The sequence below is a fragment of the Pituophis catenifer genome, unplaced genomic scaffold (assembly GCF_029215685.1).
Source record: "Pituophis catenifer annectens isolate HBS135680 unplaced genomic scaffold, rPitCat1.0.hap2 SCAF_2, whole genome shotgun sequence".
Lineage (NCBI taxonomy): Eukaryota > Metazoa > Chordata > Lepidosauria > Squamata > Colubridae > Pituophis > Pituophis catenifer.
Window position 1 is genome coordinate 268,648,864 of NW_027256882.1, and position 27,132 is coordinate 268,675,995.

Sequence of the window (27,132 nt, forward strand, 5' to 3'; positions counted from 1 at the left end):
AGGATTCAAAGAATCATGTTAGTGGAATCAACAGGAGGAAGCCCTTAGCAACTGCTCATTCCTAATACTACTCAGATGGGAGGAAGAGATTATTTAGGATTTGGTAACTCACAGCCCAAGAATCACTGGTTGCTCTTGAATAATTTCAAATCAAAGCTGCAGTTTCACACCACTGTTTGATAGAAACCACAACAAATGGATGTAAGGGATCTTCTAGATGTAGCACACAAAGAAAATGAAGTAAAATTAATCTCAGGCCCTTCAAAACACTGCTCCAGTAATACTGCCCCATCTATTTTGGTTAAGTCATTATATCATTCTTGATTCAGTGAAGCCCGTGCTGATCTCCCATCCCATTTTTAAAAACATAATTACACCCCCAGCCAGAGTTTTGCCTGTTACTCATTGAAAATATTACTTACACAATGCCCCTTCCATTTGGAAAAAGTGTTTACCAATGAAAGATGAAGACATTTATTACCAATTCCTATGCTCGTTCAAGTATTCTAGAGTGTAGAAGAATGTTCTATACTCATGAATGGTCTCTGGGGCACAAAAGGAATTATTTGGGTGAAGGAGGAACTGGAGAAATAATTCTATCATCCCTACTCCCACCCCCACCCCCACACACCAAACATAAGCATCTCATGTATGGAATTTGACTCCCACATATTATAAGTCACGGGTATCAAACTCAAGGCCCGGGGGCCGGATCTGGCACAAAGGGTGCTTAGATCTGGCCCACAGGGCCACCCTGGAAACAACAAAGGACTGGCCCGTGGTGCCTCTGCCAGTGAAAATGGAGCTCACGAGGGCCACAGGCAGGAGCCTGTTTTTGCTGGCAGAGTGCTCGGGCCACTACGGGCACCACTGACACGAGTGACATTGAGCTGGCCACGCCCACCCTGTCCATACTCACCCTCGCCCCCCGAGGTCAAACACAACCCTGATGTGGCCCTCAATGAAATCGAGTTTGACACACCTGTTCTAAATCCAAATTATGATGTGCTCAATTTGCATTCTCCTTTCACTTTAGAAGCACTATTCCTCACCTGGAATGACAAATGTCTTACAGTACCTCTGGTTATTTCATATTTTCTATAGCTGTAATAACATTGACACTGAATGGCAGGCACTGCAGGAATTCTACAGCACTTAAGCACTCAATTCAAGTGCCACGAATTAACATTAGTCAAGTGACCTTGCTAACAGAGGTGTACACATCCAGAATGATTGACCATAACTCAACAGGAGAGATGAATTTAGTATCAGAAGCAGCACTTATTTTAAGTATAGAAATCTTAAAAATGGAGTTGATGCAACCTTACTTTGGCTCCTTGGTAGCCTAATTTTCTCTCTGACTTTCTTCCTGCCTTTCCCAGAATATGCTTAACCATGTATTGCCATTATTTCAATGTAACCTTTATTCCCCTTCCAGTCCTCTCCTTAAGCACTATTATATTAAAGAGCTGACTTCGATGAACTATTCAGAGTTTCAATGACAATTACGGAACAAAATTTGTTAGACATCATTGCAGGTAATGGAATTGAAATAGGTGGAATATTATTTCCATATAAATATCTTAGCAGGCGCTTATCAGGTTAGGATAAGAATGAAGACTCAAACTGCAGAGTAGAAAAAAAATATACTGTGGGCTGTTACCAATGCAACATAATTCCTGTGGAAGAATGTTAAGGAGTGTTTCGAGAGAGATAAATTGCAGATTGAAGATCAGTTGAAAAGACAGTTTGAGATGCCTTACGTCTGCTCGAAAAAGGACTTTTAAATCATAACACAGGTTCATTGTTGATCCTTCCAAGATCAGAGGTAAAATGAGTCAGTTGCTCAGGCAGAACAGTCTGAGTGGACTCCTTCAGTCTCCTGGTGAGCATTTAAACACAGCACAGAAGGAATTCTCTGTGGAGATTCTCAGTCATCCAGGTCATGATTTTCCAAAAGGCAACAGGACTCTCTTTTCTGCTTGAAGACGTTTCGGTTCTCATCCAAGAAGCTTCTTCAGTTCTGAGTGATAATGGAGAATGGAAGGATTTATATTCTTGTGGTCATCTGGTCATTAGCACTCTTTCTGAGAATCGTTGAGGCCACTTGGAGGTTTATCTGTGCTTTCAGGATCACCTGACTAATGCACACACCCAGCAGGGTACCATAATTAAGTTGTGCTATTGGGTTGGCTTCAGTAATTTGAATGCTACAGGTATGTAGAGATCATCTTTTGACTTGATGAATTTAAGGATGGCAGATGAACTCCTCTGTGCATTTTCAATGACATGGTCCCCATGGGGTTTCTTACTGTTGGTAGAGTGTAGAACTACTCCCATATTCTTGAAACAGGAGACCTGTTGTACAGCACTTTAACCATTACTCTATAACGGGGGGGGCAAACTCAAGGCCCGGGGGCCAGATCCGACTCACAGGGTACTTAGATCTGGCCCACGGGGCCACCCTGGAAACAGCAAAGGACTAGCCTGCAGTACCTCTGCCAGCAAAAATGGAACTCGGGAGGGCTGCATGCGGCCCTCCTGAGCTCCATCTTCACTGGCAGAGGGTTGCAGGAGGCCATTGCAGCCAAAAATGGAGCTTGCAACGGCCACGGGTGGCCCTCCCAAGCTCCGCTTTTGCTGGCAGAGGGTTACAGAAGACTGTTGCAGCTTATTTTCAGCCAGCAGAGCACTTGGACCACCACAGGCAGCCCCAACACAAGTGATGTCGAGCTGGCCACGCCCACCCTGGACCCCCAACGTCAAACACAACCCTGATGTGGCCCTCAATGAAATTGAGTTTGACATCCCTGTTCTATACTGACTCTTTTTTTAGGGTTGGCCACCTACAGTAATGTACAGTATATACAGTAGTATTCCAAGTGTATTGTTTATCTGATGGTATTAGAGGTTTAGCTATTTTACTTTCAGGCAGCTCTTAATTGTTCCGAGTGTGGAATTTTTATAGCAGCCACCTACTATGTTGGCATTTTCACTGAGCTGTCTGTTTAGACATGATTCCTTTTTCTTCAATCACTGCTGCTGTATCCCATTACTGTTTATGAGAAGTTTGGTATGTTGTGCCAATGGGTTCCACTATCAACCTGCGTACATTGAACTACATTTACCATTCTGTTCATAAATCATTTTTCTGTCCTTTTGGAACTCATGGTGTTTTTCTTGACCTTAAACATACAGTATATTCTAATCAAGCAGTTATTGATATAGATTTCAGTAAGCTTCCTGGGAAGACTTGATTCTCTTGACCTTATGTTTCAACTTTGGACTCTCATTTTTTGGGGGTGGGAATTTTGTTTTTTGAATTCTAACAAAATTCCATTGAATTATATCTATTGTCCAAGAGTGGTTTTAGGATGTTTTGGCAAATTCTATGCTTTTGGTTTTTTGATAGTCGAATTCTAGTTCAGATGCCCCCAACTCCCAGGCTGTGGCCCACTACAGAGCCAATGCCTATTTGCAATTGGGCCATGGGCCGGCACACATGTATGCACACACAACTCGCTTGGTAGCTTGGCAGCCCAGTTCCCTCCTCCCCCAAACTGGGTTGCCAAGCCACAAAGATTGTGGACTGCTGTTCTAGTTGGTTTCCCTTACAATACTGTGCTGCTGCTCTCAGTGCTCTTTTAAGGTCAATAGACGTTCTTGAGACTATTGCTGAATAATCTGTACAGAATAAAACAGTGATGTGTCTTCCTGCTAGTTTTGGGAAGTGCTGAGAACATGGCCCACCAGGGAGTTGATATAGAAGTTGAACAGGAGTGGGGCAGTGAATTGTTGCTCCCAGTTCAGTCCAGTTCTTGTGAACCGGTAGTAATGGCAGGGGGAGGCTCCGCCCACCCACCCAGATGTCATCATGAACAATCTGTGCATGCGCGCTTCTGTTGCAAACCGGTAGCGGAGGTAAGTAGAGCCCACCCTTGAAGTGGGACCAATATGCAGCTTAGCTTTACATTTTTCTCAGTTCCAATGGCACTGGTGAGATGGCCCTGGGAGTTGCTTCTTACTTTGAGTGATGTCCCTTCATGAAGCATATATATTTGATGAAGTAAATGTTGGTCAATCGAGCATGCCTCAATTTTTTCCAAAGTTTGGCACATGTTATGGAATCAAAAGTTACTTTAAAATCCATGAAGGTGGCCTAAAGTGTTCTGGGAGCAATATTTTTCAATGAGAAGTTGGAACATTAAGCACTGATTGGTATGGATCAGTGCTACCCTAATCCTGGCTTACTCTTTTGCAAGGATATTTGTTTGTTCCAGCTAGTTCTTGAATGGGTTCAGTGGCTAAGACGCTGAGCTTGTCGATCAGAAAGGTCAGCAGTTTGGCTGTTCGAATCCCTAGTATAGGTCTCCTGCGTGAGCAAGGGGTTGGACTAGATGACCTCCAAGGTCCATTCCAACTCTGTTACTGTTAAAATGGGGATGGGGAAGAATTGCTATGCTCTTCTTTCTGTAGGCAAGGCATTCTGGGAGTTGTAGTTACAGCCCATTTTGAAGGGACATGGATAGTAAATGTCTGATTAACATTGGCAATTAACACTTCTTGCACTCAGTATACTATTACTATATGATAATTGAAGCAACTACCTATTAAAAATAATTAGACTTCAAAACAGTCTTACACAAAACTAGATCCTGTGGGCGTTCATAAAGCTTTCAACCTGTCTCAATCAACAGGAAAGCAATGAAGGGAAGTGGGATGTAATAATAAACTCTATAGTACCTTTTGCAGAATCTTGTTTCTAAGCCGTTTGGATAAAAATGGAAGTACTTCTATTTTTTTTTTCCTAATTGTTGCCTTAGCAACTTCAAGTCATGTTGACAAGTTGGGGACTTGTAATTGGTATGCAGTGGAAATCGTCATCCACCTGCTAGTATCTCTATGGCAACATGGCTGTCTCTTCCTAGTGATAACATAGAGACACCCTATTTATACTCTTTTTACACTCTTCCCCCCATTAAAGATATTTCATCTTTTGAAAGGGACTATAAAATTAACTGCATAGCAATATACATGTATAAAGTCTCCTTCATGGATCATTAGCTTGCAATGGTGATGGACTTGTTCTCTGGAAACCATATTAATAAAACTAAAGCTTAAATATTTTGGACACATAAAGCAAAAGGGAAAAATCTTTGAAGAAGACCCTGATGTTTGGAAGAACTAAAAGCAACAAACAGAGAGGCTAGCAGGAGACAAGTTCTTATTCTCACTGATATCACAAGTATGCACTTAAATCAAAGAAACATTTGCTAACAGATAAATCTGCCAAATTATTCATCAGATAACAGAGTTGGAAGTACTTCAACAACTGAACCACCACAAAATATGTGAAGTGGTCTACAAAAAGCTTCACAAGGGATCTTTTTTAACCATATCCCATATCCCAACGTAAAATGAAAAATACCTAATCAAATAATAATTTTAGAAAGTGGAATTAACATTTTTGATATGCTAAGGGTGCATTCTACCACTGAACAGAAGAGTTTCAGATAAACCTTTCCTTTGCTCTCCATCGGCTCCCCAGGGGCTAATAGGTTTCTGTGTTTCTTCACCTTAAACAGAACGTTTTTGAAAGCTGTGTAAATTTGAAACTGCAAACCCAAGAACATGGAACAGTCACCAATTTGCAACTGAGACCATATTTTAAAATTATTTTTGGAATGGCTACAAGAGAAGCGGCAAGATCAGGAAGCGGAGGAGACAGAATATTTGGCCTCCTTTTTTATTTCAGGGAGATGGTTGGTGTAATGAAAACTTAACACATTTATTTTAGAAGAGAATATTTGTAATTTAGGATTGACCTGTGGAGTTCTTGGTGTTCTCTGAGTTTGGTTGTTGTCTTAAAGACATTTCATTAGCAAACTAGGTAACATCCAGAGGTGGGTTTCAGCAGGTTCTGACCAGTTCTGGAGAACCAATAGTGGAAATTTTGAGTAGTTCGGAGAACCAGTAGTAAAAATTCTGACTGGCCCCACCCTCATCTATTCTCTGTCTCCCAATCCCAGCTGATCAGGAGGAAATGGGGATTTTGCAGTAACCTTCCCCTGAAGTGGTGTGGGAATGGTGATTTTAGAGTATCCTTCCCCTGCCACGCCCACCAAGCCACGCCCACCAAGCCATGTCATGCCCACACCCACAGAACCGGTAGTAAAATATTTTGAATATTTTGAAACCCACCACTGGGTTTCAAAAATATTTTGAATATTTTGAAACCCACCACTGGTAATATCATCAGCACAATTACCTTGTACTTGTTTAATTACCTAGTTTGGTAATTAAACAAGAAAACAACCATGCTCAGAAAGCTCCAAGGACTCTACATCTATTTTGGTTTTAGTTGCCTCATATTTCAACACTAGTCTTTGGCGGCTCTAGCAGCTGAAAAAATAGGATTGGAGGCCCGCACACCATTGGTTGTCCTTCGTTGTGAAAAATTGCATTAAAAATCTCCATATCTAATTGTCTGTATTTTTAAAAAAGCAGGTGCAGAATTTTAATATGGATTTTAAAAAGACAAGGTATTGCCTTACTAATATAGACATTATTACAGCCAGTTTCCCTAATCTGAGTTCAGAATGGACCACTTTTTAAATTGTTTATTGGTCAGTTGCCTGCAGTTTCCATACAGTCAGGTTACAATTGAGCTATAAGTCTAATTCCAAATTGACTGATTTTTTTTTTCTGGACAAGTGTAATAAAAACCCCTGTATGCTTTACTCGTAATGGAAATTGTTGCTTGTCATGGTAAATTGCTGACTCTGCCTGAAAATATGATTCCAATTATCCTGAGCAAAAATCACAGCCACCTGGAGTTCACATACTCTTGTACAGACAGCACTTCTATCAAACATTTTTTTTTAAAAAAAGGAAAATCTTAAATGACATTTTATAGTCTCAATTCATATGTTACCATCTGCTTCCCAATAAAAATAGCACTCCTCCCTTCTTTGTCTTTGAGCTTTGATTGATCTGCAGCTGTCCTGTTTGGGTAGCACTCTGGATTACAGATATGCAAATAAATTAAATAAAATACGTTGAGTATTAGCTATTTTTGCAGGATTACTGCCATGTAAAATCAGTCCCTGGGTGAAGAACCTTGTTCAAGGACATTATCATCTTTAAATCTTATGTAGATCAATCATTACCTTTTTGGTTAGGGAGTTTTACTGTTGGGAACAGCTCTAAGCATCTGTTTGGGATGAAAGGTAGAAGAAAAAAGAATAAAATGAAATATATAGTTACTCGTTCTATTACTTCATCTGATCTACCCCATTGGCTTATTTTCAAAAGATAGGCACAGATTGTGAAAGGATACATCAAAATTAAGGCAGTCCTTGACACCTTGACAAATATTCTTTCAGTTTAATGGAGACAATGACAACAGGAGCAGTATTAGCATTGCCTATCTCTGTTTCAAAACTCTAAGATCATCTCCAAATGAAATGCTAAATGAATGCTAAAGCACTAAGGGGAATGAATGTTGCCAGGCAAAGAAAACATTAAAAGACCTGGAAGAGGAAAGACAAATTGATGTCTGGGGAAGGGAGTCAATATGATGGTCCCAACTATGTGAGCGGAATCACTATCTTGACTTTATTGCCTTTCAATACTACAGATATCTCTGGGGTGAAGAAATACATTAATACTACACTTTTGAATGAAATAAACAAATTGGTCAGTCTTCAGTAGGGCTGCCTGTGAGATGAAATTGAGCTGCAGTATATAACTATTCAATCTGATAATTCAAATTAATGTGATAATGCAAACATGAAACATACTAATAAATCATGCAAATCCAAGACTTGATGGAGCAGTAAAAATGGAAGAATCACGTTGTCTGATTCAAAGCTAGTTTGTTACTATCTCCAAATGCTCCAGCAAATGCAGCCAAATGTGGGCTGAGAAAGAAATATTCGACTGTGGGTAAAAGGGAAGAATCTACTGAATTAAGCTCAACTTTTGGTGACTCCATGGGCATATTCATGTTTTCTTGGCAACAATATGGCAATGGTTTGCCATTGTCTTCTGGTTATTACCTAAATGTAAGACAATAATCTTACATAAAGGCCTCATATTCTAATATGCAAGTAGTCCCAAACTTACAACTGTTCATTTAGTGATCATTCTAAGTTACAAGTGAACAGCACTGAAACAAGTGACTTACAACTGGTCCTCACATTTACAACCATCGTAGCATCCCCACAAACATTTGATTAAAATTTGGATGCTTGGCAACCAGGATGTATTTACTGTATGATGATTGAACCATCCCGGGGTCATGTGATTACCATTTCAACCGTTCCAGCTGGCTTCTAGCAAGCAAAGTCAATGGGGAAGCCAGTTTCACTTATCAACTACATCAGGGTATCAAACTCAATTTCATTGAGGGAGGCATCAGGGTTGTGTTTGACCTTGGGGGCCAGGGTGGGCATGGGCAGCTTGATGTCATTCATGTCGGGGACGTCTGTGGTGGTCTGAGCACTCTGCCAGCAAAAACGGGCTCCCGAGCTCTGTTTTTGCTGGCAGAGGGCAACAGGAGGCCATCACAACCAAAAACAGAGCAGCCTTCCCGAGCTCAGTTTTCACTGGCAGAGTGCTTGGGCCACCACAGGCACCCCTGACACAAATGACGTTGAGCTGGCCATGCCGACCCTAGTCCTTTGTTGTTTCTAGGGTGGCCCTGCAGGCCAGATCTAAGCACCCTGCGGGCCAGATCCGGCCCCGGGCCTTGAGTTTGACACCACTGAAGTCAGGGGTGAAATGCTCCTGGTTCGGACCGGATTGCCCGGTCCGGTAGCGATGAAGGCGGGTGGTTCGGAGAATCGGTAGCAAAAATCTCTGCCCCCCCCACCCCATTGCCCAGCTGAGCCACGCAATCATCAGAGGCTTTTTTTAATTATTTTTAAAAGCATTTTTTCTACAACCTCTTTGGCCAAAAAAATGCTTTTAAAAGTAAAATAAAAAAGGCTCTGATGATCGTGCGGCTCAACTGGGATCATCAGAGGCTTTTAAAAGCATTTTTTCTACAACCTCTTTGGCCGAAGAGGTTATAGAAAAAATGTTTTTAAAAGGAAAAAAAGCCTCTGCCGATCAGGCAAGTCAGCTGGGATAGTCAGAGGCTTTAAAAAAAAGAAAGAAAGCCTCTGCCAAACAGGCAAGTCAGCTGGGATCGTCAGAGGTTTTAAAAGCATTTTTTTACAACCTCTTCAGCCGAAGAGGTTGTAGAAAAAATGGTTTTAAAAGTTAAAAAAAAAAGTTGGCCACACCCAGTCATATTACCACCACCACCACCAAGCCATGCCCACAGAAACAAATTTTACACTTCACCACTGACTGAAGTACACAATTCACCTAATAACTGCAGTGATTTGCTTAAAAACCATGGCAAAAAAAGGCTGCAAAATCAGGCATGACTCTCTTAACAACCAGTTGCTTACCAATGTAATTCTGGTCCCAGTTCTGGTCATTTTGAAGACTATCTGTAATGTTTACCTTCTGAAGAGTATGCTTTACTTTTATGGTCTAATAAAATTATATCCTTAAAGTTATACTCTCTTCTATTATATTTTTAACAAAGGTGGATTTTTTTTTTTGGTTCTTCTTTGGCAAATGTTTTCTTTTATCATCTTCCCAGGGATTATCTGCAAGGTGTGGTCCAAAAGATAAGAGCCCTGACAATGCAATTTAGTTTATGTCAGCAACTCAAATAAAATCTAGATGGAGCTTTGTTCTTATCCTGGGCAACCTCGAGTTCTGTGGATCAATTCCCAGAATCCTCATCAATAATCCTGCTGATTATGGAATTCTGGGATTTAAAGTCCAAATACCTGGAAACTGCCAAAGTTAGAAAACACTGACTTGGTGAAATGTTTAGCAAAATTATATCTGGAATATTTGTAACTTTGATAACATACCAAGATTGTTGACCCAAACAGCAAGCTAATGCACTTTTATGCTGACCTCTGAACAACATTGTCTAAGTTGTGAAACAGTGCTATGCCCAGAGAGTTCAACACAGATGGGATTTGGGCCTGAAAATCTTTTATAGGTGTTTGTTTAAAGGCTGCTATGTCACCTCTAGGGGACACGGTGGCTCAGTGGCTAAGACGCTGAGCTTGTAGATCGAAAGGTCAGCAGTTCAGCAGTTTGAATCCCTAGTGCCATGTAACGGGGTGAGCTCCCATTATTTGTCCCAGCTTCTGCCAACCTAGCAGTTCGAAAGCACATAAAAAATGCAAGTAGAAAAATAGCGCCTTTGGTGTTTAGTCATGCCAGCCACATGACCACAGAGACGTCTTCGGACAGCGCTGGCTCTTTGGCTTTGAAACAGAGATGAGCACCGCTCCCTAGAGTTGGGAACGACTAGCACATATGTGCGAGGGGAACCTTTACCTTTAGCTTATGTCACCTCAGGCAGTTTAACATCTCACCTACACCAAACATATGCCTCAGCTTTCATTTTCAAGCTAAACTATCTGAGTAAAATAACTTCAAGCAAAAGGAATGTAATTGGATACGAGCTCCAATGCTATTATCTGCTGTGTTCTCTGTCCTGTTGACAGGTGAATTCTTGGTCCCCCCCAAACTCACACCTTCATTTCACAACAAACACCCTTCCAGCCAGATGCTTAACAGCCATACAGCCTTAGTTATAAATCTTGTTGTACATTTGTTGTCAAGGAGGGAGGGGAAATGTGTGAAGATCCTGTTTCTAGGAAGATGAACTGTGGGAAGATGAACACTGGATGTAATAAAAGCTGGATTATTTACTTTCATCTCTCCGCCCCGCCCCCCCCCTTCCTTTCATGGAACATTCATTTTCTGAAAAACTTATATGTAGTATTTGGATAGGGCAAATTGAAAAATATTTCACAATAGAATTGACTTTCCTTTCAAAGTAGGAAAATGGGGCTTTTTTCTTTAGTTTCTTTTTACTAGCCACAGCTTGGCTGATCCAGGCTGTGTTCATGGGAGAGTCAGGAGTGCTTTGAAGGAATAAAAAAAATCAAAATGGCAGCCATGTCCATGTGATCAAAGCTGGCACTTGGAGTTTTTTGACACTCCTCTCAGCCATCCCCCACTGGCCCTATAGATATTTCTGGAAAGACTATTTTACGGGAACAGGCTACATCCAGGGGAAGTTTCTCTCTGATGAAGTTATTAACTTAAAACAAAGAAAGACTCTGTTTTCTATTATTACTATTTTTAGCATTCAATAAAGACAGTCTCTATTTCTCCTGAACACATCTCTGGGAAACAATGTATTTGAGGGGCTGCCACAAAGAAGAGGGGGTCGTCTTATTTTCCAAAGCACCAGAGGGCAGGACAAGAAACAATGGATGGAAACTAATCAAGGAGAGAAAAAACCTGGAATTAATGAGAAACTTCCTAACAGTGAAAACAATTAACCAGTGGAATAGCTTGTCTTCAGAAGTTGTGGGTGCTTCATTACTGGAGGTTTTAAAAAAGAGACTGGACAGCCACCTGTTTCAAAATGTATACGATCTCTTATTTGAGCAGGGGATTGGACTAGAAGACCTCCCAAGTCCCTTCCCACTCTATTCTAAATTGAATTGAAAAATGAATTTATATTCTATAACATAGTTTTCCTCTAATGGGACATTCTGTTGCAGAAATGCCAGCAAGTTGCTGAGCTGATTCGCAAACTTAAGTGTCCATTTAAGCAGCTATGGGTCTCTCCTTCCTCAATTTTGTAAAATGCAAAAAGGAACATACAACCCTCCCTAAAAATAAAAACTCTTGATTACTTTGTCTTCAGTGTGAAATTGGCTTATTATAAGAGGCTTTAAGATTACTTTTTGTTTGAGCAGATATAGTCAAAATCGCTCCGCTCTCTACTGGTGCATGTAAACTCGCTATATATTTTATTTTTATTTATTTATTTGTCAAGCATATATAAGATAACAGGTAAAAGTATAAACATAATTTGAATACATGAAAAGGGTAAGAGTAAAAAAGAACATTAGGACAGGGACGGTAGGCACGCTGGTGCGCTTATGCATTTCCCTTACAGACCTCTTAGGAATGGGGTGAGGTCAACAGTAGACAGTTTAAGGTTAAAGTTTTGGAGGATTGGGACAGAAACCACAGAGTCAGGTAGTGCATTCCAGGCATTGACCACTCTGTTACTGAAGTCATATTTTCTGCAATCGAGTTTGGAACCGTTTACCTTGAGTTTGTATCTATTATTTGGTCGTGTATTGTTGTGGTTGATCCATCTTTTGAGTATCAGTACCAGCTTTCTGAAAAGAAATTTTTTACAAATATTAATTGGAGTGATTACAGTTGCTTGCAATGACTTTTAACATCTTGGTATTCTCTCTATATCCACTGACCTATCATAATTAATTTCCACTTAAATCTCTGCATTCATCTTTTTTTGCTTGTTTTATCCAACTGGCCAGAACTCCATATTTTACTCTTAAGGTCTCCTTATTGTCCATTATAAGGGTTCATGAGTATTGCATAATTAATAAGATCCTGGGACTTCTAACAATGGATAAACCTGAAAGTCTAAGGAAGAGGTACAGACCTGTCTGAAAACTTTTTGAGCCTTTCCAAAGCATTATTCAATAAATTTGGGGGAAATGCATTTGTTTCAAAACCAGACAGAATTTTATTGTATACCAAATTAGAAAAAAGGAATGTGATTCCAAAGATAATACTCAGCATGGTGTTTTTCCAGCCCAAATTGCTGTTTCAGCATGAACCAGAGAGAGAGATTTCAGTCAGGATTGAAGGAAATCCAGTCACTTCATGTACACGTAGTTGCACACTGGCAAATGTAAAGTTAAGGAGAAAATCAGGGAAGTGTTGTCCCTCTGTAGAGTATTTGAGTTCTTTGATTTGTTTGATCTATTTGGTCTTTAGATAATCTTTTCCATTTTTAATATTTTTAAAACTCAGTATTCATACTATGATATTGAACTTTGCAGAGCATTTCATTCTTTTGTCCAGCATTTCCTGGAATGATCATTACTCTGTTCAGAAGTAATTAAAGAGCATAGCATGTGAACATTTCAAGTATGCCTTACCTTTCATTGGCATCACTCAAATGATGTCAATCTCCTACAGACACAATTTATTCAGTACAAGCTTTTCCGGGGGGGGGGGGGGGAATTGAAAATATAACTGCACATGAATTGGCTTCCGTATGAATCATGCATGGTCCGGTCATATGAAAATCTACATGTGACTGCCTGAAATTATCTCAGTGTTGTCAGATGGAGGGAGGTTCTTATCTGGGGTAAGCAGGGATGAAATCCAGCAGGTTCTGATAGGTTCTGGAGAACCGGTAGCGGAAATTTTGAGTAGTTTGGAGAACTGGCAAATACCACCTCTGGTTAGCCCCAGAGTGGGGTGGGAATGGAGATTTTGCAATATCCTTCCCCCAGGAGTGGGGAGGGAATGGGGATTTTGCAATATCCTTTCCCTGCCACACTCACAAAGCCACGCCCACAAAGGACACCATACCCACCAAGCCACGCCCATAGAACTGGCAGTAAAAAAAAAATTGGATTTCACCACTGGGGGTAACTGTTTTGAATTGAATAATACTCATATAGTTTTAAAGCTTCAGACTAAGTCCCCTTTTGAAATTCTGAGATAGTTCTCCTTTCTGCTTCTTAGAGGGCCTTGAGGTCAGATTCATTCTCCTTAAGAACAAAAAAAACAAGACTTTGAATTGGATAAGAAGGGAGGAACCAGCAAGCAATACCACCAAGCCACTAGTTCTGGAGGAAGGATGAACACCTGACTAGGCTTATACTTCAAAAGAAAGAATGCCAGGACCCCAAATAAGCCTTATTTGGGAGGGAGGAGAGAGAGAGGGAGGGAGGGAGGGACGGAAAGATGATTTCCTTGTTTTTATTCTTGCAGAGGTACTCTAATATCCATCAAAGGGTGCTGGTGGGTCTCGTTGCCTCTTGATCACAATTTTTGCATTCCTGGACCAGATGAAAGTACTGGATCACAACATAAATCTCTGGAATCTCTGGAATCCATAGAACCTACAGCTTCCCATCCAAAGAACTCATCTCCTTGCTCCTCAACATCAGAACTGCACATGTCCATGACTATGTAGAGAAAATATCTACCCAACAGATGAACAGACCAGGAAGAAAGCAGGTCTTACCCTCAATAAAGGAAAGCATGATTTGGCCAGGAAGACATAGAAATGCTAGACATCACTGGAGCATTTTTTTTTTCATTTGCAACTTTCCAAGATGTTGACCTACCTTGCTGTAATGGGGTTAAGGAATTTTGTCAAGTTCACTACAAAACATTTTGGATAAGGAATAATTATAATGAATCTATAATGATTAGATAATGAGACTAATGAATCACAGGCAACATAAAAAAAGTCAGGTTGCTAAATATCACAGTATGGCATTACCAACACTATAATTCAGTGTAGATAAAAATTTGTAAGAAACAAGAAACAATATGCTGACAATATTTTTATGTTTTGTTTTTCTTTCAGATAACATTAAATAGATCCAGCTTGACTTGCACTGTAATGAAAATATAGAAGGGTTTCCAATGCTCAAACCTAGCCTCAACCATATAATAATGTGAATATGATTGACTCTATTACCTGGAAATTGGCTGTTGCTCCCCCCCACCCCTATCCCATCACTCTCTTACAAACATATATATTTCATCATTTATGGGTATGCTGTTTCTTTTCATATTCTTTTACCTATTGAATTTTACTCCTCCATATAATTGACATCTACAGTTCAGCATATAGAATCATAGGCATGCACTCTAAATTCCTCATAAGATTGCTGAACCGATGAATAGTATTAAAGTACTAGACTAGTTCTACCTACAAATTAGCTGCATTTTTTTTCTGGTCTGCTTGGTTACTTACCACCTACTGAGATACAGAAAGTCCTTTGGCACATTGGTATGAAATGGTTATACTTCTGACATCATTGCAAAAATCAATGCTTTAAAGTATATTGGGAAAACTGGAACTTAGTTTAGGTCAAAGGTAAGAATTTCCAGGTACTAAACAGACAAGCACTGGAAATTCAACATCTCCCTCCAGGATCCAGGCAGAATGAAGCTGCTGAAAGATGAAGTTCAACAAAACCTGAAACCTGTCAGATTTCCCAACTATCTATCTTTTAGGGAGAAAAGACAATTGGAAAAGGAAACATGGATGAAAGATAAAAGAGATATAATGCATTATAAAATTATACGAGGAGATATCACACAATTTTAGGCAGTGATGTGAAAATATAAATATGTGTGTGTGTGTGAATAAAATGTGTGCATAATAAAATGAGATCTCATGTAAGAATATGGAAATCTTGGAATGTTGGCCAATTTTGGAAGATTGGGGTTTTTCTTTTTATAATTTGGGCCAAATTTTATAATTTGTTACCATGGGCAACATTATGATGCCAACTTCTGCCATTGATGAGAAAGTACACCCAGAAATGTTTTTTTTTTTCCTTTTACAGTAGTAGAATTTGGGCCATTCAGCAAAGCTGACTGGTAGGAGATTCAGGAATAAAAGGACAAAAGAAAAGAAAAGAAAAGAAAAGAAAAGAAAAGAAAAGAAAAGAAAAGAAAAGAAAAGAAAAGAAAAGAAAAGAACATCCTTACTCATTCTGTAACTTGTGGATCTCATCATAAATATGAAGATAGAGTTATCTTTAAAATGTCATTAAACTCATAAAGGATAAGTCTATCACTGGCTGATAATCTTAATAGCTACAAGTAGTTTACTTTTCTTTACTTTTTTTGGTTTTAAAAAACAAACTTTATTAAACATTTAAAAATGAAATGCTACACCATATATACACTAAACACATATATCTCCATATAAACAACACTACATTAAAAGAAAAGGTGACTTTAGTCACATATCCATTGTCTTATTGACGGTGCTTTTTTTTTTAGTTTTTGTTATCATTCAGAATTTTACATTTGCCTTCATTTCTCCAATTTATCCAATCATACCATCTATTCCATGCTATATAATATTTTGAGTCTGCCTTATCTTTCAATTCAAATGTTAATTTATCCATTTCCACACAATTATAGATTTTTTGGATTATCAGTTGTTCTATTGGCAGTTGATCAGTTTCCAAAATTGTGCTAACGCCAATCTGGCCGCAGTGATTATACTGTATGTAGTAATAAATATTTTATTTCTTTTTTATAATTTTCTTTAATAATCCCTAGTAAAAAAAATTCTGGTTTGAGTTCTATTTTTTCCCCCATTATTTCTTTTTTTTTATTTTAATTTTTTTTAATAATATTTAATTTTAATATTAAATATTAAATATTTAATAATATTTCTATTAGCCAAATCCTTATTTTTTTCCCAATACTTCCTAATTTTTGGGCAAAGCCACCAGACATGGAAAAAAGTGCCTTGCGCCTGCATGTACTTTTCATGTGGAAAAACAGCAGTGCTATCCTATCAATCTGACCATCTCAAGAATATGGACATCAGCTCCTTGAATTCCTTACAAAGAGCATGCTGGCTTGAGAATTCCAGGAGTTGCTTCACACATCTGGTGTATTCCCAAGAAGGCTATTAAACACCAAATGCTGGATAGGAGAAGGCTACACCCATGTCAGTGCTACCATGTGAGGAAATATTTGATGGGCAAATAGTTTGACCCAGAAAACTCTTATGATCAGTCTAATCTAGAATCATAACAACTGAATTCCTTATTTGATTCCCTGAGCTATAAAGTGTGAGAATTGCTCCCATATCAAGCTCATGAGCTAATGCGAATGTCTGCTTTTGAAAGAATAATTATTTGGAAGCCTGATGCAATGATCTAATGCCCATGAGCTTCTTAAGACACATATTGACTGCACAAATCTCTGTTGATCTTTATTAGAGTTCAAGCAAGAGGTTTTAAATAAGCAACTTGGGTGGCCCATTTCAGTTCAAAGGTTATGCAACCTTGTTAATGTATTCCTTCCCACATTTCCATTTCAAGAGTAAGAGCCAATTTACAAATGCAAATAAACACCTAGGTGCTATCTGTTTGGGAATAATCAATGGTGTGGAGACAACTCTACCTGGCACATTGTTTGTTTCAAATTGACTCCGACTCATCTACATCTTTGTTGTGTCAAAGAATATTTCGAAAACCACAGATTCCCTAGCTCTGCTTTTAGAAAAGGGTGACAAAGTTGTTGGGTTTGCACAATACGCTATATATTTCCATCAGGACAGTATGAGTAATCAGTTAAAATATAACCTTGATGTTATTATTATTATTTTATTTCTCCACCTACATCCATTTGCTAGCCACCCTTTTCATACCTCAAAGACATGGGAGGGCAAATTACTTTGCTTTATGAAGCAGGGAGAGGAAAATGGAAAGCGGCTCAAATGAGTTTCCTGCCTAAATTCATTGGAAATGCAAATAATTTACATAAACTTTTCTCAGGAGCTGAAAACCTTTACGTTTATGAAGACCACATAAGACCTTGCAAGGAAAATGTGAGCAAGTGTTCAGCATAGAAGGGGTCATCACGGTGATAACAGCACTGCTGCCCCCCCCCAAAAAAAAAGCCTAATAGGAAAAGTGATTTATCTCCTTGGGGTTGCTTTGAAACAAACATAGAAATCAAGTACATTGCAAACCCACTGAGGAGATGATGGTACCATTGACTACAGACCTTCACACACATCCCCAGATTGTTCTGTATCTATGTGAGCGAGTATGAGAGTATCATAACTCATCCATGAAAATTTCTGTAAGTTTCTCCTCTCCTTGGAAACGTGTTTTTTCTTTTAACAGATTCAGTGAGTTACAGTAAAAACTACGCAGGAACATTTCTCTATTCGGCACTTTCATGGAACTATTTACATACAATCAAGTGGAGGAATTTAATCCTGTGAAGCCGTCTTTCATGGAATTAGACTAAGTCACTGCTGCGGCTTCAGAAAATGCACAATAATATTATTGCTTGCAATACATTACAGGTTTTGCTACATGGAGAAAAACTGTTGAGGCAAACACCGATAGTTTTGATGAGGGTAAAAATTGTTCGGCCTCACATTCTTACAAGAAGGAAACTTGATGCCTTTTGTTCTATTTCCAGAGAACATAAGGAAAATCCATTTCTTTGTATACCATATGTGTCTGTGCACGCAGAAGGATATGTGTGTGTACCTACGCAATTATAATAGTCAATGAAAAGCTCCCTTTTGCAGTTTTAGAAGATTTGGTTTCCTTTCCTGTTTTTGTCATTTAATTGCTGTGCAGAAGTTCACACAGACACAGGAGTGGTGAGATTCAAATAAATTTACTACCAGTTCTGTGGGCGTGGCTTGGTGGGTGTAGCATGGCTTGGTGGGCGTGGCAGGGGAAGGATACTGTAAAATCTCCATTCCCACCCCACACCAAGGAGAAGGTTACTGCAAAATCCCCATTTCCTCATCTGGGACTCAGGAGGCAGAGAATAGATGGTGACAGGGCCAGTCAGAGGTGGTATTTATCACCTCTGATAAATACCAGAGGGGGGGGTTATTATTATTTTAGTTTTATTTATTTTTTTAATTTGATTTATATGCCGCCCTTCTCCGGAGACTCAAGGCGGCTTACAATGCGTTAAGCAATAGCCTTCATACTTTTGTATATTTATACAGCTTATTGCCCCCACAAACTGGGTCCTCAATTTACCTACCTTAGAAAGGATGGAAGGCTGAGTCAACCTTGAGCCTGGTAAGATTCGAACTTACAGTAATTGCAGGCAGCTGAATAATAATAACAGGCTATTAGTCTGCTGCGCCACCAGGCTCTTGTCTTCCCCGAACTACTCAAAATTTCTGCTATCTGTTCTCCAGAACTGGTCAGAACCTACTGAATACCACCTCTGACACACACACACACTTCTGGTCTAGCAGCTTCCTAACATGGTAAAAGTATCTTGGTCCTGTGGCAGAACTAACCCAGTTTAGCTCATGTTCCTTTTTTCTTTTGATCTGCAAGCATTTGGCAGCCACTATACTCTTATGTTGGGCAGACAGGAAAAAACAGGAAAGGATGTGGAATATGTTAGCCAATCATGGGAAAAGTATTTTCTTACCTAGAAAACTGCAGCAAAGATCTTCCCTCCTGCTTTAGAATAGAATCATTGTCTCAACTTCTCAGCAGGCACAGCAAGGAGTTTCTTCTGCTTGTACAACACCCTGACAGTTTGCAGAATAAATGAATAAAACACAAACTAATATAAGCAGGGAGGAGATAAAAGGGAAAAGGGAATGTAACCAAAAAAAAGTTACGTAAAGTAAATATATACAAAAAGTGACCAACTTTTTTCAGGACAGAGAAAATGATAAAATATAAAAACTTCACTCTAATTTTAAGTAAATAATACCAATACCTAAAAGCTTTAAAATATTAATAACCAATATTTTAAAAATCTATATTTATATATTCATAGTTCAAGGTAATATACAGAAACCTATTAACTATAAATAAATTATAGCCATATATTTAAGAATCCACACTATTTCTCTAATCACATCAAATCTAATCCTCAAATCCCAAAATCAGAACTTCGTTTTTCTCCTTATCCTATAGAAATAGGAAAGTGAATGAAAATTGTTCAACATACTGTGTTTCCCCAAAAATAAGACCCTGTCTTATATTTTTTGAACCCCGAAATAAGTGCTTGGCCTTATTTTTGAGGAGGTCTTATTATTAGACGGGGCTCCTCTTGCCATCTTACCTGATTTTCAGCTCTATCTCCTTAACCCTAACCAGAGGAAATGGCAAGGATCAGCTGCGCATGTGGTTAAATATTTTCAGGGAGGTCTTATTTTCGGGGGGAATTTTAGCACAAGCACTCAAAAGCCTGATTGGGCTTATTATCTGGGGAGGTCTTATTTTCCAGGAAACAGGGTAATCAAATGTAATGATAAATTCTAGAGGATGGGGCTCACCACTGCCTCCTTAAGGAATGGAAGAAACACCCTTCTCTCAAAATTTTTAAATGTTTAATTGGTTTGTGGTTTTTTTAAATTTTGGGCCAAATTTATATAGATTTTAATTGTTTTAATATTTGTATTTCATGTTTTTAATTCTGGCTGTGCACCGCCCTGAGTCCTCAGGGAGAAGGGCGGAATATAAATTGAAAATAAATAAAATAAAGAAAGAAAGAAAGAAAGAAAGAAAGAATATACAGTTGCCAGAACCCAGTCACATGATGGTTACCATAAACTAGGTTGCCAGATCCACATACAGTATAAAGATGTAGAATTACTGGTGTTTCACTATCCTTACCACCATGAGTTAAGCTGTAATAGTAACTCTGACTCATGCTCAATCAGCTTCACTCACTACAGCATCAGAAAACTCCAGGACCAGCAAGATCAGATCTTTCATATTATCACTGTCATGCATCAGGCAGGCCCTCACTGATCCAGGTCAAGTTGATGACTATCAGAGAAGCTTGGCCTCCATCCTCTGGGAACTTCATGGCTGACCCAGCCATAGAATATACTATATACAACCTCAGGTAAGGAGATTGTTATGAAGCAGATACAATAGCAACAGTCCCAACTGATCTGACAAACAGGGTCATGCATTCAATTATCTGTGAAGCAGTGCCTCTGAATGCCACCAATATATTGCAGCTCCTTTGCCCCTGATCTGGTTACTTGGTTGGTATTACTGTATAGCTAGATATTAATACTATAATAAATACCATAGGAATTTTTTGCTCTGGAAGCCATTTTGAATGGACTGTAGTTTTTTAAAAAAGGTTTTATGTTCAGTAAGACACACTGATTGAGTTCAAAGTGATTGAACTTTGGTGAAAAACAAGCACTGACAAATGATGACATTTGCCCAGACTGCAATTTGTGTCCACTTCTGTTGTGGTCTATTTTATTGCAGTCACTATGCAATTTTTAGAAAGCAAATAAACATCTCAAACAATAGAAAAAGAACAGATTCCATTCTCCATCTAACAAAAGTTAACCCAATATGTACACTTATCACTTTTCATTATGAACTTGGGGACAATTGAGGAAATACATACTTTTTGTTATTAAAAGTTCAACCAGCGATTAAAAAGAAAAGAAACTTTCAGCCTAATTTACTATTAGGTAAATCCTATCACAAAGTACATTCTTTTGGCATGCCAATATTCAATGTCCTTATATTATACAATATTCCTCTGAATGAAAATGGTTCACTCAAAAAAAAAAGAAAGAAAACTTTTATCATTAGTCATATGTTTGCAGTTGATTGTTCACAAAAGTAGTGCACAATTACTGATTCTCTAGGTACATAGCATTACAGCCACCCTTTGTACTGCAACATAGCTGCTGAGAATTGTGTTGACATTCTAAGAATCTCCTACACAGCTCTACCACCTAGAGATTTCTGAGTAAATTGCTCAGCAAATTAACTGACTTCAGACTTCTTTGGAGCTCCTCAAAACGAATTGTTACCACCTATTGGTTTTTATAGAGATTTACGACTCCCTTTTTCATCTGGGAATAAATGAACATTAATTCAACCACCACTACAGATAACACTTTTGGAGAACACTTTTGTCATTGTGCTACCATCACCAGGGTACATGATAATGGCTGCCTACAGGGAGTTCTCAAGTTACGACAGGTGGCTTAGTGACCGCTTGATTTTATGACAAATCTCCTTGAGGGTACCTATGATCCAGATTTGAAGTTCTGATGTCCTGGCCTCTTCTGCACAATTGCACTGTGGGTGCTTAGCAATCAGACCACATTTATGTCCATTTGCTGCATCGCACAATCAGATGGCTGTGTTTTGCCAAAACCCAACATTTACTTCTGGGTTTTGGCAAAAGAGCCTTGGTACTACAGTGGTTTAAAGCACCCTGTTATTAACACAGCTGCCTGCAATTTACTGCTGGTTCGAATCTCTCCAAGGCTCAAGGTTGACTCAGCCTTCCATCCTTTCTAAGGTAGGTTAAATGAGGACCCAGTTTGTGGGGGCAATAAGCTGACTTTGTATAAATATACAAAAGTATGAAGGCTATTGCTTAACGCACTGTAAGCCGCCCTGAGTCTCCGGAGAAGGGCGGCATATAAATCAAATTAAAAAAAAAAAAAAAAAAATCCTCCATAACAAACCATTGGTTTGCTTAATGACTGACCCAAAAAAGATCATAAAATCGAGTCAGTCATATGGTTGACTTGATTTACAAATATTATGAGTTACAACCATGATGGGCTCCATTACAGTTGTAATTTGAGAATTAGCTGTACAAGCAAGTTATGAACAGATCTAATCTCCAAATCTGGACATTCCATATCCTGACTTGACTGTTCCTACTCTTTCACCTGGAAAAGACCTGTATTCTATGTTTTATAATTAAGTTACTATCATTGCATATCAAATTCTGTTATGCACTCATTTGCCATAATATATTCATGTTAGCTGCAGCATTCAAAATTCTCTAATAGAAACCTTCATTTATTATTTATTCCAAGCTACCAGGTAGCCTGATGCAGAGGTGGTATTCAGCAGATTCTGACCAGTTCTGGAGAACCCGTAGTGGAAATTTTGAGTAGTTCAGAGAACCGGTAAATACTACCTCTGATTGGCCATCTATTCTCTGCCTCCCGAGTCCAGCTGATCAGGAGGAAATGGGGATTTTGCAGTAACCTTCCCCTGGAGTGGGGTGGGAATGGAGATTTTACATTATCCTTCCCCTGCCATGCCCACCAAGCCACGCCCACCAAGCCATGCCATGTCCACCAAGCCACACCCACAGAACCGGTAGTAAAAAAAATTGAAATTTGGTCTGATGGTGTGTGACAATACAACCTTGGAGAAGAAATATGAAGAAATAAAATTATAGCCATGTTGCTCTATGCAAATAGTTCTATTGATTTATGGTAACTTTTTGAGTTGTCGCATGATTGGTCCCAGTGAGTGCACATTATTCTTACAAGGGAAGTAGAAAATGAATAACAATAGCAATAGCACTTAGACTTATATACCGGTTCATAGTGCTTTGCAGCGCTCTCTAAACAGTTTACAGTGTCAGTATCTTGCCCCTAATAATCTGGGTTCTCATTTTACCGATCTTGGAAGAATTGCAGGCTGAGTCAACCTTGAGCTGGTCAGAATCGAACTCCTGGCAGTGAGCAGTGAACTAGCCTGCAATACTACATTCTAACCACTGTACCATCATGGCTCTCATGAATACATGAACAAGTCTTCAAATGAAGTAATTTTCTCCTGTGTATTCATATTTTATGGATTCTTCTATTACGAAGAATCTTAGTCAAGTTCATCGGTTTTTAACTCTTTTTCTTTATTTTAATTTCTTTTATATTCTTATTTATTGCATTCTAAACCCCCCAGAGTCACTTTCAATAGCACGACGGGTAGCATATAAATTTCATAAATAAATAATGCACTGGTTTTTTGTTTATTTGTTTAGAGTTAATTCTGAAAAAATATGAAGCATTATGCGTGTATATGCATATCTGGAAAAAACATATTTTTATTATGGTCTCTGAATTTAAGTCTGATAAAATTAGTTAAATAATTATAAAATAATCTAAACAGTCTTCTCAAACTGGGTACCTTCCAGAAATGTTTGATAACAGCTTCCATAATTCCCCAATCCCAGTGACTAAGAAAGATGGGCTTTGTAGTCATCTTTAGTATTCTGGAGGATGACTTGTTCATGAAGGGTGAATTGGGGAGCCTGACTTTCAAAGATGCATATAGCTTTTTAATTCTGCAGTGTTTTAAACTAATTTGTGACACTAACTCCTAGCTCCTAACTCCTAGCATATCAGATTACTACATAAATTACATAAAAATAAAAACAGAGCTGTTTCATGGAGTTTTTAATCTGTAATTGTAATCATAAAGTTGCTGCCAGTTAGCAGATGCTGAAATTGGTGGATAGTTTATGGTTTTTATGTTGGTTTTATTATTTAATTGTCTTTTTGGGCATTTGGCAACTTAAAGGTAACATAAATAAATAAAATAAACCTACCTGTCTCTTGCAGAATTCCATTTCCAGTTGTAGCCAGACAGGTGCACATGGAAAAGCTATTTAGCAACCCCTGTTGTCTGCCAGCAACTAATATTCAGACATGCATTGCTGTTTCATCTATGCCTCAGGTTATGTTCTGAAAGCACATGATGCTGCAATTGTAATTAAAACCTGAACATATTGCCTAGGAAACCTGGATGTGCTACTGTGAAAATTATGTGGATAATATATAGCCTATAAATAAATATATTTTGTTATTCTTTCCAATATGTATTGACAGGCCTAGTATCTATTCATTAAGCTAACCTCCTTTTAATTTAATACAACAGAAGTTAAATTTGAGGGGGATCCATGCACTTGGATGGAGAATGAAAACCATGTTTCTGTGCATATACGTGGATACCAGGAGTGCTATTCAGCAGCTTCTCACAGGTTCTGGAGAACCGGTAGCGGAAATTTTGAGTAGTTCAGAGAACCAGCAAATACCACCTCTGGCTGGCCCCAGAGTGGGGTGGGAATGGAGATTTTGCAGTATCCTTCCGCCAGGAGTGGGGAGGGAATGAGGATTTTGCGGTATCCTTCCCCTGCGGTGGGGTGGGAATGGATATTTTATAATATCCTTCCCCTGCCACGCCCACCAAGCCACACCATGCCCACCAAGCCACGCCCACAGAACCAGTAGTAAAAAAATTTGAATTCCACCACTGGTGCGTATGTGTGTGTGTGTAGTATATATGCACGCACATGTATTTTAATTTGACTGTGTTTGACATGTTTGACATTTATTTTTATTTATTTTTATTTTATTTTGAATTTGTATACCGCCCTTCTCCCTGAGGACTCAGGGCAGTGAACAGCCAAATAAAAACATCAAATACAAATATTAAAATACAGTTAAAAATATATATAGATTTGGCCCCATTAATTAAAACAATAAACAAAACAATTAAAAACACTTAAAAAGAATTAGGCCAGCCCGGCTTGTTGGAAAAAGAAGGTTTTAAGGGCTCGGTGGAAGGCACTGAGGTCATGGATTCTCCTTATCTCTGGGGGCAACTGATTCCAGAGGGTAGGTGCCCCCACAGAGAAGGCCCATCACTTCTCGTGAGATGGGTAGTCAGATAAATAAATCTGAGAGCAAATTCCACTCCCTTCTAGCACTGATGATGTTACCTAGTTTGCTAATGAGATGTCTGCCAGGAAACAACCAAGTTCAGAGAGCACCAAGGACTCCACTATAAAAAAAAAAAAATACCTACACAGTTTTTCCAGTTAAATATGCTGTGATTGGAATTCTGCAAAGGTTTTTTTTTTTTAAATCTATAAACCACTGTATTTTTTTGTGAAAGTATGCCACAAAATACTTGAAGAAACTTGTACAAGCTGGAATTTGTTGCTTCAGCAAGTGTTGCAAGGGATACAGAAGGTAATCTGCCAACCACCTTTGGCATATATCCTTACAATGTCATTCAGCGGTCTCTTGATATAATGGAAACTGAGTGTCCAGTATCCATTGCTGACACATTTTGAGGTACAATTTGTGCAAAGAGTGTGCCTTTCATCTTTCAATAAGGTCAGATCTGAAATAGAAAACGAAAAAAATTACCTCTCATGAGCAGTTGAGATGAAGTTAGCATAATATCAACACACCTCTCATTGTACGTGACAAAGCTGGTGTCAAAGGGAAATACAGGAGCCAGAAATAGAATGGAAAATATGAGATATATTTTAAAGGGACAGGATCCAACAATCAGAAGCCTAAATAATGTGGGCTTCTGCTTGTACATATTTTTCCCCTGTGAAACAGTCCCTTTAGTTTCTAAAAGTAAATGAACTTCAAAGCACGCATAATTAGGAACTCAATGAGGTTTTTGTTTCATAAGAAACGTATAAGTCTTTCTATGTTACATGTTATGAATATGATCACATACCAAAGAAAGCATAGGAGGCTGCCTAATAACACATCAAGTCTTTGTGAAGCCCAGCTTTACCTCTTCTGGCTGAGAGCTGGCTGAGGAATTCTGGGAGTTGAAGTCCACAAGTCTTAAAGTTGCCACGGTTGGAGACCCCTCCTCTAGGGTTGCAAAGCTCTTCCCCAGCCCTCTCTGCCTCAGTCTGAGCCTATCATCTAAGGATGGCATTCTGCAGTCACCAATTGAAATGGACTTTCTTTACAGCATGTATTGCAATGGATGTATCCTTCCAGATGACCCAAAGTCTGCTTTAGACTACATGCAAAGCAGTAAGTTGCTCCAATTTTTATGAAATTGGCTTTGTAGTTCAAGAACCATATCACCAATTCTTTGGGATTTTTTTGTGGCTGCCTTCAAAAGTCAATGTTGATTCTTGCTGACTGCCTGGACAAGTCTCTGTGGTGTTTTTTTTTATTTTTTTCTACAGTGAATAGACTATAATGAGGAGTCTTATTACTGAACCCTTAATGCTGAAATAACTCTTGTGCTTATATTTCAACAGATTAGCTTTACTGTCTTGAATTTTAATTTAATTTAAGATGTCACTGTTGAGGCCACCCACCTTCACAACTCTGGACAGCTTACAATTTAAAAGAATCTAAAGGAAAAGAGCATATATATATTCTGAATGGAAATTGAACAGAAATTGTTGGTACAGTTGATCATTTCAATTTACTGAACTGTACTTTGAATGGGGTTCCCTCCATGTTTGGGTCCCAAGGACATTTTAAAAAGGAATTCATGACAGAGAAATTTTGCAAAAAAAATAGTATTTTTGTTCCTCAGCGTAGAGAGATGCCACTAATTCTATTAGCATGGAATTCTACTAATCTTGCTCTGATGCATGCATTGTGCAGCATCATGAAGTTTCAGAAAAAGAAAAACAGGTTCAGAAAAAAAACAACAATAATGGGGGTCTGGAAATTGTTCCACAAAAGGAGTCTGACGAGATTGAAGTTACGTTAATTTTGAGAAGAGGAAATTGAGAGTAAAGGGTATTATAGCAAGGAAAATGTGATGAGTAGTCACCGTATTCTCAGTCATTCCATTGTACAGAACATGGAGGGCAAAATGTGACCCATTGGTCTACTACTATTCTGATGCTTTTGAAGTA